At 40.3% G+C, this 17,218-nt stretch overlaps 1 protein-coding gene across 3 annotated transcripts in view; it reads left to right on the top strand.

Moving 5' to 3' along the window:
• LIMCH1 (LIM and calponin homology domains 1) overlaps positions 1 to 17,218 on the top strand; it is a 351,601-nt gene that overhangs the window by 22,458 nt on the left and 311,925 nt on the right. For 2 of the 3 annotated variants that reach the window (XM_011949052.1, XM_011949045.1), the window contains exon 1: positions 3,687 to 3,772. The exons of the other annotated variant lie outside the window; for it this stretch is intronic. The gene's annotated coding sequence lies outside the window, so the exon portion shown is untranslated. Of the gene's footprint in view, positions 1 to 3,686; positions 3,773 to 17,218 lie in introns of those variants that run through there. 3 annotated transcript variants of the gene reach the window in all.

Genomic DNA, 17,218 nt, shown 5'->3' with positions numbered 1-17,218 from the left:
TGTATCCATGGAGACTTTAAGTGCCTTGGTATGAATTGGGGACTTGGTTATTCATGGGCAGGGGGAGGGGTGCTGTCAGAGGTTTTAGTTATGTATTTGTAGCTGAGGAAAAAGGGTTATCAGTCTGTACTGTAGGCAGCAGTAGGGAGGGGGAATTGGAAGCAGGAGGGAAGGCTCTGCAGTAGTTCAGTGGATTCATACATAAGGCCCGAATTAGGGAATTAGGAGAATGATCACAGGTGTGGAAAGGAGGGGAGGGCTCTGAGGCACGTTTGGTGTAAAATGGATACAACTTGGTAACCTGTACATTGCTACCTTTGCATATTTGGTTCCCCCTGTCTCAAAGGCTCCCTCTTCTCCAGTGGTGCTCTACTCAACCGTCAATACTCAGTTCAACACTCGGGGAAGTCTTTTTCATAGTCTTCTATGTCTTGTGAAGGCAGAGTTTATATGGCTGTCACCTTTGTTTTTTTGATACAGGGTCTCCCTACCATCGCCCGGGCTGGAGTGCAGTGGCGCAATCTCGGCCCACTGCAGCCTCCACCACCTGGGCTCAAGCAGCCCTCCCACCTCAGCCACCCAAGTAGCTGGGACTGCAGGTGCATGCCAGCACACCTGGTTATCTTTTGGTATTTTTTAAGAGGTGAGGTCTTGCCACATTAGCCAGGCTGGTCTTAAGCTCCTGGGCTCCAGTGATTCACCTGCCTCAGCCTCCCAAAGTGTTGGGATTACAGATGTGAGCCACTATGCCCAGCCATGCTAATCTTTTTATCATTGAATTGTCCATCTTATATTTGAACTAATAATCAGTTGTAAGTCTGTCTCTTCCATATTGTTAGCTGCTAATTCACTTATTAAGCACCCTTTCTATGTTTGGCCTGGTGGTAGGTGCTTGGGACACAGTGGTGAGTTAGAGAGATATAATTGCTGATTTCTTGAAGCATATGGTCTAGTGGGGAGATACACAGATAAACAGGCAATTACTGTACATGCTGTAATGGGGGAAGTAAAGAAGGGTTTAGGAACATACAGGACAGACAGCCTGGAATGTGTGGGTGCCAGTGAAGACCTCATGAGAGCAAAGTGATGAAGGGGTAGGATGTGGTGTAGGGAGGAGTTAAAACCAGGAAACTGTGGGCTTTGTGGCTCTGGATTAAGAGAAAATGTCACATTTGAGGAAAAGAAGAAAATTCAACATCATTGTAAAGGGTCTTATAAACTATGATCAGAGCTGTGTTGAGAAAAATCACGGATTGATTTTCAATCCTGCTGTAGAACAGAGCCATTGTGTGGTGCTTTTAATAGTAGAGAGACCTGGGCCCCACTCCAAGCCTGTTTAATTACTATGACCAGAGCATGTGGCTCGGAGATACACACACACACACACACACACACACACACACTATATATATATATATATGTCTATATGTATGTGTATGTATGTATTTAAAGCTCCGTAGGTGATTCTGGTGTGTGACCAGGGTTGAGAGCTGTAGGGCTATGTGGAGAGCAAGAACTAGAGTAGAGGAGCAAGACTGGAAGTAGGGACACCAGAGAGACAAAGAGTTATCCAGGTGGTGATTATGGAAGTTCATCCCAGAGTAGTTCAAGTGGGACTGGAGAAAGCATGTATAGATTAAGAGATATTTAGGAGTTAGAACACATAGCACTTAAGGTTGATTGAATGTAGGGGCCTGGAGGGGTGCAGTTCAAGAAAGGCTCCCAGTTTCTGGCACAACCACAGAGTGGAAGGTTGTGCTCGTCACTGATCTAGGAAATGTTAGAGGAGGAGCAGTTATTTAATGAGAAAGGTAAGGTTTTTAGGTTTTAGGTGAGTTTGAGATGCTCATGGAACCTCCAAATAGCATGGTCCATTAGTTTATTGACTATAAGAGTCTGGAGTTCAGGAGATGTATCTAGCCTGGGGAACTATAGGTCAGCACCGTCCATCTTACTTACACTGGAGCCCATGAAAATGAATGAAATTGACCAGGGAGCAGGTGAAAAGTAAAAAGAAAACTGTAAAGAATAACATTTATGGGATGAATAGAAAGAGGAACCTGCAGAGAAACTGAGATAGGGAAGTCAGAAACGTGGACAATTAAGTGGGAGAACTCCTAGTTGTTAAATGTTGAAGACAACTAATAGTATCAGAAGCTAAGGCAAGAGGAGTTTTCAAGAAGGAAGGGAGGAACACAATTGTCAGATGCTGCCAGGAATGTAAATAATGAACTGAAAAGTGAGTGCTGAATATGGCTGAAAAGGTTGTTAGAGATCTAGGCTGGAGTCATTTCAGTGGAATGGTGGGGCAGAAGCCAGACTGCAGGGGGCTGAACAGTGAGTAGGAGGTGAGAGGGGTTAGACAGGGAGGGGTCCTTCACATTACGTCCTGCTTTCTTGGCCATCACAGAATCCTCAACAGTCAATAAACTTTGAATAAGTGAAAGTGTGGGTATTGGAAGAGTAAGGATTAAGTTGATGCAACATTTTTAGCCTGACTGGTTGGGCACATGGCAGTGGCATTTGCTGAGATTTGAAGCAAAGCCAGAAGAAAGGGCTGAGCTTGGTTTTGTGTTTTAGATATGCAAAGGAGAAGATGCTAAGTGCAGTTGTAGATATACTAAGTTTGGTGCTCTTTTTCTGATTATTCTGTAAGTATAGCATTGTCTTCAAAGTCACTCCAAATACTACCAAGTATTACTTGGTGTTGATCAGAAGTAGGGTTTCCCCTCAACTTTGTATGCTTGAAAATGTGATAGAACTTGAAAAAAAGAGGAAATATAGGAATTTAAGAAAAAAGTCTGAACAGCATCATTTTGGGATATAAGTGAAGTAGAACTGATAGAAAGGGGAACACATTCTCTTTGCCTGAGGAAGTTGGACTAGTTCTACCTCTGTTAGGGCATTTAAAAATTGTATATTTAATTTTTCAGTGTATTTAACTTCTCTTTGTCCTCTTGAAGTTGGGAACATTCAGTGGTACTCTGAACCAGTGGATAATTGTGACCTGGCGCTGTGCCTCTTGGGCCAGCTTTTGTTTCCTTAATGAATGCACTTCCTTCATCTGTTAGTGATAAGCAGGCAAGTGAGGAATTCTTATCTGCATCTATGGATTGAACATCTGTTTCTATTCCACTGTGTTTCAGTTTTAACTTCTTTGCTTAGAAATTAATGTGAGCAAGTGAGCCTCCTCTTTTGTAAAATCATTTTGGATTGAGAATATTTGTTATCTGAGCATTTTATATGCATTAAATTGATAATTTAGAATTTTTTCTAATATTTTGAGTGATGCAGAAATCATCATCATGGGTTTTCTTAAATGTCTGTGACAGTGGGTTTATTAAAAAATGTAATTTTGTGCATGGAGATTATTGGAGGGATACCAAATTTATCCTATGGGTGTTCAGTTTTGTCAGAGAGTTATGATACATTTTATTCTGCATATTAAAAATGTTCAAGAAAGGAAAGCAAAAAATCACCATGGCAACTCAGTAGAATACCATTATTTTGTTTTTCTGAAAGGAAAATTCTAAATCTGAGTAATGAGGTATGAGAAAAGAGCAATGCAGATTGTGTGTCTGGCTTCCAGGAAGTGAGCTCATAAAAGAATGGATTTGATGCCCTGGGTGACTCAGTGTTATTTAGGGCCCCATTTCTTTTTTCTCATAAGGAAGAGCTATAAAAAGGTAGCATATATATTGACACTACTAAAACAGATCTGCCAAAGAGCCTGTTGAATTTTTCTTTATTATGCAACTTTTTGGAGCCAACTGTAAATGTCAAGGCTGAGAATGAATGGAGAGCTGCAGGGGTTGGTGGGGGAAGGTTCTTAAGATGTCATCACACCACTTTTGACACTTCAATACTGAAAGAGTGCTACTAGGGTGAGTTCGATTAGAATGATTCTGGCAGAGTGTCAAAAAAGAAATAATACATAGTCAATGAATTGATACATTGATCAGTAGTAAAAAGTAGAATCAAGCCATGTACTATTTTTGTAGAGAGACTAGTGGGCAGATCAGTTGTCAACATGGCATCCAGTTGTAGCACCAAACTGGTCATCTAGAACTCAGTGTCTGACCTGTAAATCGTTGCTATTTCAGGGCTTCTATTACCCCTCTTGGGGAAGCACCAAAGGACCTACAGGAACATCAGTATTCTGTAGAGGAAGGATGAAGTGCTCAGGCATAGACCTGACTGACAAGGCTGGAAGTAGCTTGGGAAAATTACTTAACCTCTCCAAACATCAGTTATCTTATCTATGAAATGGTTATGGTTATAACACCTATCTGATAGGGTTGTTTTCAGGAATACATGAGTTAATATATGTGAAACATTAAAAGAAATGCCTGAAACATAGTAAGCACCAATTGTTAGCTCTAATTATTGAAGAATCTACAATTGATGCTTTTTTTGGCTATGACTTTTCTAAATTGGATATGTTTATGAAGTGGACAGGCAAACAATTACTTTTTGTTGTTGTTCTTTGGTAATTAGTTTGTAATAAGTTAAAATGGGATGGATATAAATGGGTAGGGGATATATTGAAACCCAATTTTCGGTCACATGGCGTCATGTGGGATACTGAGAGATAACTGACACATGGAACATTCTGGTCTGTAGCATTTAGGGAAAATACGGATATTTAGCAAAGACGTATCCAAGGGACAGCCTGGGTAACTTATCAGTTCAAGAGTGAGGTTTCTGATGTACATGACATCCAGGGGCGAGATTTCTGCTGTTATATGGTAGGAAAAGGAATTGCATGCTATTTTCTTTAATTGTTCTTAGCCAAAGTAGCTGTTATAGCTGTATGCTATGGTAAAACACTGCAGCTTTTGGTTGTTAGGAAACCGTTGGGTTATCTGGGCTCTTCTTTTTCCCAAGTTCTGAAGATGAAGAGCTGGCTATCAGAAGGTACAAAAAGAATAAAACAGTTTGTGACTTCTGAGACAAAAATTGTTATCCATGACAATAAATACTCATGTATACTGTATTTTTTAAAGTTAAACAATATTTATTTTCATTTGTCTTATTAGAAATGATGAAAATACAGAAAATGAGAATGTACAGATAATGTACATGAGAGTGAGATGTATGAGAAATGTACAGATAACATACATGAGAACATACATTATTTGTTCTGTACATAGAATGTATGTACATTCATTCATAATCCTTTTGCACAGAAATCTACTTACATGAACATTTTCTGGGTACATACACATTGATGTAAATGGGGTTCATATGCTTTCTATTTTAAAGTACATTATAAACACATTTACTTTACAATGAATATACATCTCCTATATAATTGAGCAATTCATAAAGTAATCAAAGGATAGATCAAAAAAAGTATTGAATCATTATTCTTTATCAACGTGTAGATTATTTCCAATTTTTATGAACATGTTCTTAAATAACAGGACTGGGCACTTGCCAGCCAGGCGGAACAGTGAGCCTCCTTCAACCTAAAGGGTTATTTATTTTAACAGAGCCAAGGCAGCAGCTTCTCTGTGCATATGTACCTCTGGGAAGACTGTTTTCTGATGAAGGCATGGTTTCATTCAGCATTTGATGACAAATCCACACCAGTTTAGTGAAAGAGATATAGTCATGTTCAGTGATGCACCAAGGAAGGGCAGGTTATTACCTTGGAAGTCTACATTTGGCAACTATTTCACAAATTTTGTCAGTCAAAACTTGACATGAAGATTCTTAAAAATTTAACTTGACCAGGCATAGTGGCTCAATGCCTGTAATCCTAGCACTTTGGGAGGCCGACGCAGGCGGATCACCTGAGCTCAGGAGTTTGAGACCAGCCTGGGCAACAAGGTGAAACCCTGCCTCTACTAAAAATACAAAAATTAGCCGGATGTGGTGGTGCATGCCTATAATCCCAGCTACTCAGGAGGCTGAGGCAGGAGAATCGCTTGAACCCAAGAGGTGGAGGCTGCAGTGAGCTGAGATCATGCCACAGCACTCCAGCCTGGGCGAAAGAGCAAGACTCTGTCTCAAAAAAAAAGTTAACTTACCATAGACCCAGTACTTCTACTTTTAATAGCTACCTTAGAGAACTGAAAACATATGTACCTACAAAAACTTGCTCATGAGTGTTTCTGGAAGCATTATTCATAATAGCCCAAAAGTGGGAACAGCCCAAATGTCTATGAATGGTGAAGGAATAAAGGTGGTATATCCATACAATGGAATACTCTACTATTTGGCAATTAAAAGGAATGAACTACCAAACCTCAAAAACATTATGCTCAGTGAAAGAAACCAGATGTGAAAGGCTGTACATTGTGTTATTCCATTGATATGTGATGTCCAGAAAAGGCAGATCTATAGAGACAGAAAACAGAGTTGCCTGGGCTACAGATGGGTGTAATGATTAACTGCTCATGGGCAGGAGGAATCTATTGGGGATGATGGAAATATTCTAAAACTCATTTGTAGTGATGGTTGCACAATTCTATAAATTCACTAAAACTTATGGAATTGGACTTTTACAATGGGTGAATTTTGTAGTATGCAGGTTATGCATCCATAAAGCCTTTTTTTTTTTTTTTTTTGGAGACAGAGTTTCACTCTTGTCACCCGGGCTGGAGTGCAATGGCATGATCGTGGCTCACTGTAACCTCCGCCTCCCGGGTTCAAGCGATTCTCCTGCCTCAGCTTCCCAAGTAGCTGGGATTACAGACACCCGCCACCATGCCCAGCTAATTTTTGTATTTTTACTAGAGACGGGGTTTTGCCATTTGACCAGGCTGGTTTTGAACTCCAGGCCTCAGGTAAATCCACCCGCCTCGGCCTCCCAGAGTGCTGGGATTACAGGCGTGAGCCACTGCAACCGGCCCATAAAGCTGTTTTTTTAAACATAACAAATGGTATTTTTTTATTAAAACATTGAAAAGGAAATTGGTAGGATATCTATAGTACTTCTGTGTTTTTTGACTGGGAGGAGGCCAAAGTGCAACTTTCTTTGGTCATCTCATATCCTGGTTCCTCTGACACCAGCTGCCTCTCCCATACCACCTAAATTTGACCCCAGTGAGATCAAGGTTGTATATCTGAGGTGAACCAGTGGCAAAATCAGAGCCACGTCTGCCCCTGGCCTCCAAGATCAGCCCCCTGGGGCTTTCTTCATCAAGGTTGGTGAGGACATTGCCAAAGCAATCAGTGGTTGGAAATGTCTGAGGATTACAGTGAAACTGATCAGGCCCAATTTGAGGTGGTACCTTATACCTCTGCCCTCATCATCAGAGCACTCAAGAAACCATCAAGAGGTAGAAATAGAAAAATAAACTCAGTAGAAATATCACTTTTGATGAGATTGTCAACATTGCCTGACAAATATGGTACCTATCTTTAGCCAGAGAACTCTCTGGAATCATTAGAGAGATCCTGGGGACTGCCCCATCTGTTGGCTGCAGTTGTTGATGGCCACCACCCTCATGACATCATAGATGACATCAACAGTGACATGGTGGAATGCACAGCTAGTTAAGTAGTACAAAGGAAAATATTTTAGTGAAGATCATTTGACAACCAACCAACCAACCAAACAAACAAACAAAAGGACATCAACAGAAATTCCCAACCTGCCTGCTCATCAGAATCTCTTGGGAAATAAAATTAAATAAAAAAAGAGTCCTGGGCCTGACCTCAGCCTTAGGATTCCTGTTTTCAATGGTCTTCCTAGATTATCGGCTAGTCAGGTTGGAAACCACTGCTTTTTTGTGAGCCATTGCTCCAGATCCTGAACTATTCTGAAAAATACCGACAGACGTTGTCAACAGGTGCTGATTTCACCTTCCCTTCTGGTGTGAGCTAAATAGATGTCAAATTCCCTGGCTCCCCATGGTTTACTTTGAAAGCCTTTCTTCTCCTACTTAAAGCTAGACTTGGTGCTTCTTTGCATTCGCCTTAAGGAACTGACTCACTGCAGAAGCATCAGCAGCACCTTTTTTTAAAAAAACTGGAGAGACAAAAAAGTATTAGCTGCAGAGCAAACGACATTCCTGCCCTGTCAATTTCTAGGTGCTCTTTCCTGTGACCCTTCTGCCATCTTGCTGTCCTGTGCCTCTCACTGCACTACTTTCTGAAGCTTGGGTGACCCTGTGTGGTCCAATCTTTGCTCTACCTGCATCTCTGCATGTGGGGAGGGGGTGCGGAGAGAGAGAGACAGAGAGAGAGACAGTGAGCAAGCGAGAACGAGCTCTTTGGGTAACCTGTCTGCCTCCCTGGAATTCCGGGGAGTACAGTTTTCTTTATCTTGTTGATGAGTTATTGTTTGTTTCTTCTGTGTTTATGTGTTCCGCTTAGTTCAACTCAAGTCATCAAATAGTTCCAGAGTGAATGTAGTGCATGAGGTCTGCCACGCATGGTGTGCGATGTTACCAAGAGATGCATTATCAGATGGTATGAAGGCACCTAGGCTTTGACAATTAGGGTTGCCAGATTTAGCAAAGAAAAATACATGATGCCCAGTTAGATTTGAGTTTCAAATGAATAACAAAATTTTTATTGTAAACATATCACTTTATCTGAAATTAGAATCTAACATTGTACCCTATATTTTATTGGACATTCCTAAAGTTTCTGTCAGATCTGGCTTTTCCTTTTCGCTTTTCCACCTGAATAGTTAGGTACTCAGGAGGTTACTTAACATGTGTAAACTTTGGTTTCCTTATCTGAAAATTAGGGCAAATATTACCTGTAAGTGTGGGCTTCCTTCCTTCTCAGTGGACTCCAAACTCATGGGGAACAGTGGTTAGCCCCGTGTGCCAAGTTTAGAGCTTATGCTTACATTTTATTGTCTGGAATATAATCAGATGGCCACACCTAGCTCCAAGAGTGGCTTGGATATGGCCCTTATTCTGGGCAGCCATGTGCCTAAAGTGCCAATTAGGGATTCTCTTATGTGGGAAGAACTCGGGAACAATTAGCAGTCTTTGCCACACACTTTTTTTTTTCTGTCTGCAATACTGTTAAATAAATGCTATTGATTAAACACATTTAATAGAATAAAGGCCCCTACCCAATTGCAACAAATCAAGAAATTGTTTGGATCACTGCCAAGGATATACAGTAGGGGATTATTCTTGGATTCAACTCACTAGCTGACCTGTCTTGCCATATTGGAAAAATATTTTAATCCTTAAGTGCTCTAGTTTTTTCATTTGTGTGAAGTCTGTGTTGACTGGGGTCACAGACGTAATTACATTGTATAGCTGGTTACTGATCCAATTATTGGCAGTTTCAAAATGTGCCACCTGGATTTTATATACCTTCTATTTTCTTGGTGACTGAGTTAAAGTAGAGGTGTATTTTTGCAGAAATTCGGTTCTAGCATCAGCACATAGAACAAACATTATGTATAGTTAAAATTACTGAATGTGGGCTGATACAGTGACTCACTTCTAAGAGAGAGACTAGGGAAAGGGAAAATAATAACTTTACAGTAGAGAAATCTGGCAGACACTACCTTATCAAGTATTCAAGATTAACCTTCCCAACAAGTCATGGTGCTTCATGTGCCCTCTGAAGAGCACTTCATCTCTGTGGTATTCTTCCCCCAAATCTGTGCCCCAGATTAGTCATGATATGGTATCAGACAAGCCCTAACTGAGGGACATTCTACAAAACATCCAACCAAGCACCCTTCAAAAGTGTCAAGGTCGTTAAAAGCAAGCAAAGACTGAGAAGCTATCACAGATTGATGGAGACTAAGGGGTCATGATAACTAAATACAATAGGGACACTAGTGGAAACACTGGTGAAATCCAAGTAAACTCTGTAGTTAATAGTGTTGTAGCAATGTCAATTTCTTAGTTTTTATAAATGCACTATGGTTAGATAAGATGTTAATATTAGAGGAAGCTGGATAAAGAACATATGACAACTCTCATTGTAACTTTTCTTAAATCTAAAATTATTGCAAAAAATTTTTTAAAAACTACTCCTGAAATTCTCTTGAAAATGCCTTATGTTGTGAATGAGAACCACGTGACACCTTGAAAGAAGCTTAACATGTCCGCTTTTCTTCCAGCATTAGGGCAGATTGCTGTTTTCTTAATGGGTATTTAACTTGGATTTTTCTGGTGCTGGTAATAGAGCAGTGAGAAAACAGTTAAAAAAATCTCTGCCCTCCTAGAGCTTACATTCTAGTAGGGATGTAATAAAATAAATAAGCAAAATGTATTATATGTAAAATAGTATTAAGTGCTATGGAAAAAATAAAGCAGGAAAGAAAGTAAGTATTGGAGGGCTGATAAAAGTTTAGAGGTTCAAAGATGTCCTCCCTAAGAAGATGACTTTAATGTAAAGACATGAAGGAAGTGAGAAAGAGAGCCACGTCAAACACACACAACAGTAAAGCATCCCAGATAGAGGAAATAGTGTGTGCAAAGGTCTTGAAACAGCACTTGCCTGGTATATCTGAAGAACAGCAAGGGATGCTGTTTGCTTACTTGAACCACAGGTGGAGTAACTAGTTTTCATTTGGAGTCATATTGTGGGAAAATTGTGTATCTTTGAATTATGCTCAGCTTGGTGAGTTGCTTACATTATGAGAGGCATGTGGGAACTCCACCTGACTGAAGGGGCAGTCTTCTTCCATCTCATCTAGGGTCATATGCTTATCCAGTGAAATGGAAGGCTAAACTCTCCACGCTATTGAAAATGTTATAGGCCAGGCACGGTGGCTCACACCTGTAATCCCAGCACTTTGGGAGGCCGAGGCAGGTGGATCACTCGAGGTCAGGAATTCGAGACCAGCCTGGGCAACATGGTGAAACCCTATCTCTACAAAAAAATACAAAAATTAGCCTGGCATGGTGGCACATGCCTATAGTCCCAGCTACTTGGGAGTCTGAGGCAGGAATCACTTGAATCTGGGAGGCGGAGGTTGCAGTGAGCCGAGATCGCACCACCACACTCCAGCTTGGGTGACAGAGCAAGACTGTCTCAAAAAAGAAAAAAGAAAATATTGTATCTCGGCCGGGTGCGGTGGCTCAAGCCTGTAATCCCAGCACTTTGGACTTTGGGAGGCCGAGACGGGCAGATCACGAGGTCAGGAGATCGAGACCATCCTGGCTAACACGGTGAAACCCTGTCTCTACTAAAAAATACAAAAAACTATCTGGGTAAGGTGGCGGGTGCCTGTAGTCCCGGCTACTCGGGAGGCTGAAGTCGGAGAATGGCGTAAACCCGGGAGGCAGAGCTTGCAGTGAGCTGAGATCGGCCACTGCACTCCAGCCTGGGCGACAGAGTGAGACTCCGTCTCAAAAGAAAAGAAAAGAAAAGAAAATGTTATATCTCTTTTATTTTTTGGTCGAGCACATGTAATTTCTGTTGAATTTGTTAAAGGCAAAGAAAAGATGTTTACTTTATGTGCTGACTTTGTGATATGACCACAGAGCCCATTCATGATGAAGTTATTGAGTGTTGCTAGCAAAGGTTGACTTACTCCCTGTTGGCTGCCCGTTGTCTCTGGCTTTCCTCATTGAATGCGTACTCTCTTGAGGAAGTGGTCAGGAGGAGTGTGCTGTGTCTTTTTTCCATTTGGTAGACAATGTGGCTTGCTGCTGCTGGTGGTAAATTATGATGGTTCTACTCTGCCCTTCATGAATGTCACTGTCAAGGCAATAACATGGGATTGTTGAGCATGGGATTGTTGCACTCAGTTTTAGAATGTCCTTTGATAAAGAATTCCTTTATTATAGGTCCTAAAAGGCAATCTCTTTAAATGTACCTTTCAAACACTGGGCCACTTACATAGATGTGTGTTCCAGTTACTCAGGTATAGCTAATTAGTCCCATGATGGAGACTATATGGCTGAAAGCCTACTAGAAATAAAATAAAATGAGAGTTTCTCCTACAGAATAGAGCATTATAGTTTCACTTGGAGCTGTAATATTTTATAACAAATACCATGGCTTTAAAGCCATATAAGAAAAGGAAAAACACTTTCATCTTGACCTCTTTAACCTATAAACATGTATCCCTCTCTTAATCATCTAGAATTGTATATATAAATATAAACTCTAAAATTAGAAAGACCTGAAGATACTTGAATAAAAAGAAATAAAATTTTCTTTTATTCAACATGTATCTTTATCATCTTGCTCAGACTTTTCCATCTTTAGGAGACTTATAAAATGGAACCCTTTCAATTGAATTATCTCAGGAGCTCCTTTTACTGTGTCATTAGGAAAAATAATAATGTTTTGGGAATAACATAAAATATCCTTGTGTCTGAAGTATCTGGGTTTAGTTAGAAATTTAATGTCATCTGGGGCAACTTTTTATTTTTGGGATTGAATTCTTTGTCTATGTAAACTTACTCTATGTAGTTTTAAAGTAATACATAAAGAATTTTCCTTCCATTTCCATAGTGTGCTAGGCCAAAATTGGTTCTGTTTTCTGTATTATTGACAGTTTTGATTGAGTCCTACCATACCTTTCAGGGAAGATTGTTGAGTTGGTTGCTGTGGTACATTAAGGAACGAGCACTTTCAATAGGACCCTGGTTGTGGTATTCTGATAGAATCAGAAGTTAGATTCTTGGGTTACACTTAAACCCTCCCAATGAAAAGGACTTTTTATTATACTATGAAATGAGAATGAAATATTCATTTGCTTGTAACCCGTTAAATTCTTAAATTTCATATAGGAGTTACAGAATAAAGACCTATTGTTGACTAAGGCTAATCTGAAAATCTCTATCATACTTCTCTGCAAGCTGTAAAGCTGTGCAGCTGTGTTCTGGGTCTTGGTATTTAAAACCTTTGGATTTCCTGAGATTGGTAGTGGGAAGGAGTGTAGAAGTGAAAATGCTGAGGAAATTACTGCTCTTCTTGATCTGGGATTGTAGGTACTTCTCTGACCTTTAATTCAAGATTCCTTATTATGAGTCACCTTAATGTTCCCCTGGAAATCACATGTTTTGGGGAACACCTAAATAGCTCTCTTCATTCTGTAATTGGGGAATATGTAGGGAAGGGTAGGTGATTCATAGAGCATCTTTCGTGGCGGAGGAAGCTGAGTGCTTGGAGGCCTTGCAGCAGGAAGTGGCATTTACAAATGGTGCTCAGAACAAGAATACTGCCTGTGTCCATAGCCAAAAAGAAACTGAGGACCTAGCATGAGTTCCCATTAAAATCTGTGTGAACTGAGTCATTAAAGCTAAGTTAGCGGCTTCACTTTTTTCTTTGGCCAAAAGGACAAGACATACTGTTTGATATCTGAGAAACTGAACTGCAGATGAATTTAAAGATAGTATTGGGGTGCCCAGTTTCTCTTAAAAAGAAGAAGGAAGGGAAAGAGAACAGGCTTGTCTATGTTGTATGGTTTTTCAAATGTTAATTTTGCCAATATAATTTGATTTGACTTCTTGAAGCTTACCTTGGAGAACTATAATTTGATAGACTATTTTCTACTTTGACAATAGATTTTCTTTATCAGCTAGACTAGTAGAAGTTAATTTCTTTTTAGTTTTTTTTTTTTTTTTTTTTGAGATGGAGTTTCACTCTTGTCACCCAGGCTGGAGGGCAATGGCGTGATCTCGGCTCACTGCAACCTCTGCCTCCCGGGTTCAAGCGGTTCTCCTGCCTCAGCCTCCCAAGTAGCTGGGACTATAGGCACCCACCCCTCCCACCCACTACACCTGGATAGTTTTTGTATTTTTAGTAGAGACGGGGTTTCACCATGTTGACCAGGCTGGTCTCGAACTCCTGACCTCAAGTGATCCACCCGCCTTGGCCTCCCAAAGTGCTGGGATTACAGGCATGAGCCACCGTGCCTGGCCGAATATTCTTAGTGGTAGTGTAATTGTGTTTACTTTTGGCCTCATAAGAGAAAGGAAAATATACTACTCTGTTAAATACTTCTTGGTAGCTGGGTCTCAATTTTCCTGCTCTTAGGTCTGGGCATACTTTTATAAAAGGCTTGAGTGTATTTTTTTCCTGTTACGGCTCCATGTCACCCCCATTCATTTATTCAGCAAATACTTACGGAACGTCTACTTTATGTCAGGAACTTTTCTAGCTCCTGGGAAGCTAGCTCCTGCCTTCTGGGAACTTAGATTCTAGAGGGTAAAGACAAAAAAGAGGTAAGAATATATGTCAGACAGTGATAAGTGTGGAGAAAAATAAAGTAGGGCAGTGGAGATAGGGATTATTTGGGGAAGGGAATGTGCTGTGTTTTAAGGTGATCAGGGACAGTCTTACTGAGAAAGTGACAGTGGAGCAGAGACCTGAAAGGAATGAGGGTGAAAGCCACAAGAACACCTAGGGGAAGAGCCCCCCGGTAATGGGAACAAATGGGGGGCCAGGGTGGGACCGTGGGTGAGAGGAGGAGCAGTAACGAGTCAGAGTGTTTGTGAGGCTGGATTTGTAGGATCTCATAGCCAAGAGAAGGATTTAGGATTATTTTCCTGGGTGAGTTGCATCCTAATACGATTGTTGATATTTCTTCTGCCCAACCTCCTTCATTTTCCTATACCATTTCCAGTTGTTTCAACATGTAAACTTTGTTAAGGTTTCAAAAATAAACAAATATAACCCAAATAACAATGTATTAAATGCAAAAGATTGAAATCTGCACGTCTATTTCTACTAAACCGCTCTTCTTTATGTGTGTCATTTGCTGGGGAAAGCAGCATTTGCTACTGACCTACTTAAATATGCTGAGCTCAGAGCCCTTCCCAGCCCAACAAAATGCACTTGACCCTCTGTGGGGATAGAAGGTTGATAGATTGTTGCATGATTGTATTGTGTGTTTTTCTTTTTCTTTTGGTTGTGCACCTGACTTTGATATTTATCTGTGTCTGTGCATTTTTTAGAAAGTAAGCTCTGAAGGCCAGGCGCAGTGGCTCGTGCCTGTAATCTCAGCACTTTGGGAGGCCGAGGTGGGCAGATCGCTTGAGGTCAGGAGTTCGAGACCAGCCTGGCCAACATGGTGAAACCCTGTCTCTACTAAAAATACAAAAGTTAGCTCTGTGTGTGGTGGCAGGCACCTGTAATCCCAGCTTCTTGGGAGGCTGAGGTAGGAATCGCTTGAACCTGGGAGGCGGAATTTGCAGTGAGCCGAGATGGTGCCACTGCGCTTCAGCCTGGGTGACAGAGCAAGACTCTGTCTCAAAAAAACAAAAACAAAAACAAAAACAAAACAAAACAAAAAAAACAGTACGCAAGCTCTGAGAAGACAGGTATATTTGGAGTACAATGGTTATTGTAGTTGATTCCCTGACACCCAGTCCACTCTACTATAGTCATTTCAGTTGATTCCCTTATGTCAAGTCCCTCCTTCTAAGCCACTCATGGCGTTCCTATGCTCCTTGCTGGTTATTTATTAGTTAAGGATTGGGCCATTGGTTTGGTCATGGCTTACGTTGAGGGAGCTTCTATGAAGGATTTCCTTGCTTCTAAGAAAGACACTGAGAGAAGGTTGCCTTTCTTCTTTTGGTCATTGCTGTGTCTAGATGTGATGCCTGGAATTGCTTCAGTTATTTTGCTACCTGCCTGAGAATGAAATTAGTATGTTCTGAGCTACAGAATTATCCAATTCTGGGTCCTGCTCACTTTGGGCTTTTTATGGCATGAGATATATCCTTGTTGTTTGAGACAGGTTTATTTGTTTTATTTAGAGCTGAAAGTGTCCTAACTGGTAAAGATGTACCATCTGGTAAAGAAAAAAATTCCCTTGAAGTTTTTTTCAGAATACGTTATATGGATTTACATGTAGTGTTTTTCAGTAATATTTAGCCCTATGGATTCCAAACTTACTGAAATGATATAGAAGGTTAGAGTGGGAATGTAGTGATATTATGTTGCCCTTGTTAACATCTGGAGTTTTGTTACATAAAAGCAGTATGAAAATGTTGTGTGTTTAAAGAGCTGACAAGGAAAAATAAAAAGTGCAGATACAGAGAAAAACCCAAAATTATTAGACTGTATTGTTCAAATATTCTGTAGCTGTACTAATTTTTGTTGGCGTATTTGTAATTGAATGTGCTGTACTGAAACCTCCCATTATGATGGTGATTTTGTCTATTTCTCCTTGCAATCTTATCAGTCTGACATATGTATTGACATTTATATATTTATATTTCTCTAGATTATTTTCTGAGATGCGTAGCGTTTACACTGGTTATGTCTTTCTGGTGTATTACGATTTTTATACTACGTAAAAAGAAAGAACTGAAAAGACCCTTTAGACCGTATTAGTTTATTTTAATGACCGTGCAGTGCTCTTTAAGTTAGTAACGTCTGAACTAGTAATAGTAGAAAAGAAAGTAAATTGTAGAATGCAGTGCTCTTTAAGTTAGTAGCATCTGAACTAGTAATAGTAGGAAAGAAAGGCAAATTGCAGGATACAAACCCATGTCCGTGTACCAGATTCATCACAGCTATTCTTGCACGAGCCCAGATACTTTAAATTAAAAAAAAGAAATGTTGAAGAACTTGGAATTCATCCCTTTATCCCATTCATTTATTAAGAGTTTTCTTAAGCACAGGTAATAATAGCAAATTGAGACATCAATATTTGAGGGTTTTAAGGTGGCCAGACTGTGGGCTCATCAATTTCCGTACTTTTCTGTCATCCAACTGAGTTTTGTGGGTAAAGAATGTTACCATTTTATTTGTTTTAAAGCAGCATATTTGGTGTTTTTTTCTCACATATTTCTTTTAGTTCTTATAAAGGCTAGGAGTAGAACTTTGCTGTTCAAATGGGGAGTGAGCAGTAAAATTAAAAGGTTGGCCAAGACCCTGGGAAAGTGCTAACAGTGAGTGTCTTTTTTGCATCTGAACTGAAATCTGAGAGGTTCCTAGGTTCTGCACAAGGTAGCTTTGTGCATATTTCTCTGATTGCTGAACCTGGATTGAGCTACCTGACAGGCCTCTGATAATCAATTCCAAAGCACACACTATTCTCTTTCAGCATCTTGTAGGGAAAGGTGGACAAAGAGTGTGAAATAAATATTGTCTTCCCAAGTCTCCCATCCCAAGTGTCTCTTTGAGGTGGGATACTGACAAAGACTTAAAAATACCCATCTTGCTTGCCCCTCCCACATCCCTAAATACAACAGGCAGCAAACAACCCCAAATGCCTAACAGGAAGACAATTCCTTTTTAATTCTGGCAAAATCTGGGAACTCTTTGTGTTGTGGTGTCCAGAAACATAAAAGGAGAATTCTACGAAAAGATTTCA

This window comes from Colobus angolensis, unplaced genomic scaffold (genome assembly GCF_000951035.1).
Source record: "Colobus angolensis palliatus isolate OR3802 unplaced genomic scaffold, Cang.pa_1.0 Scaffold29, whole genome shotgun sequence".
Taxonomy (NCBI): Eukaryota; Metazoa; Chordata; class Mammalia; order Primates; family Cercopithecidae; genus Colobus; species Colobus angolensis.
Note: the sequence above shows the minus strand (reverse complement) of the source record. Positions and strands in the feature narration are given on the sequence as shown.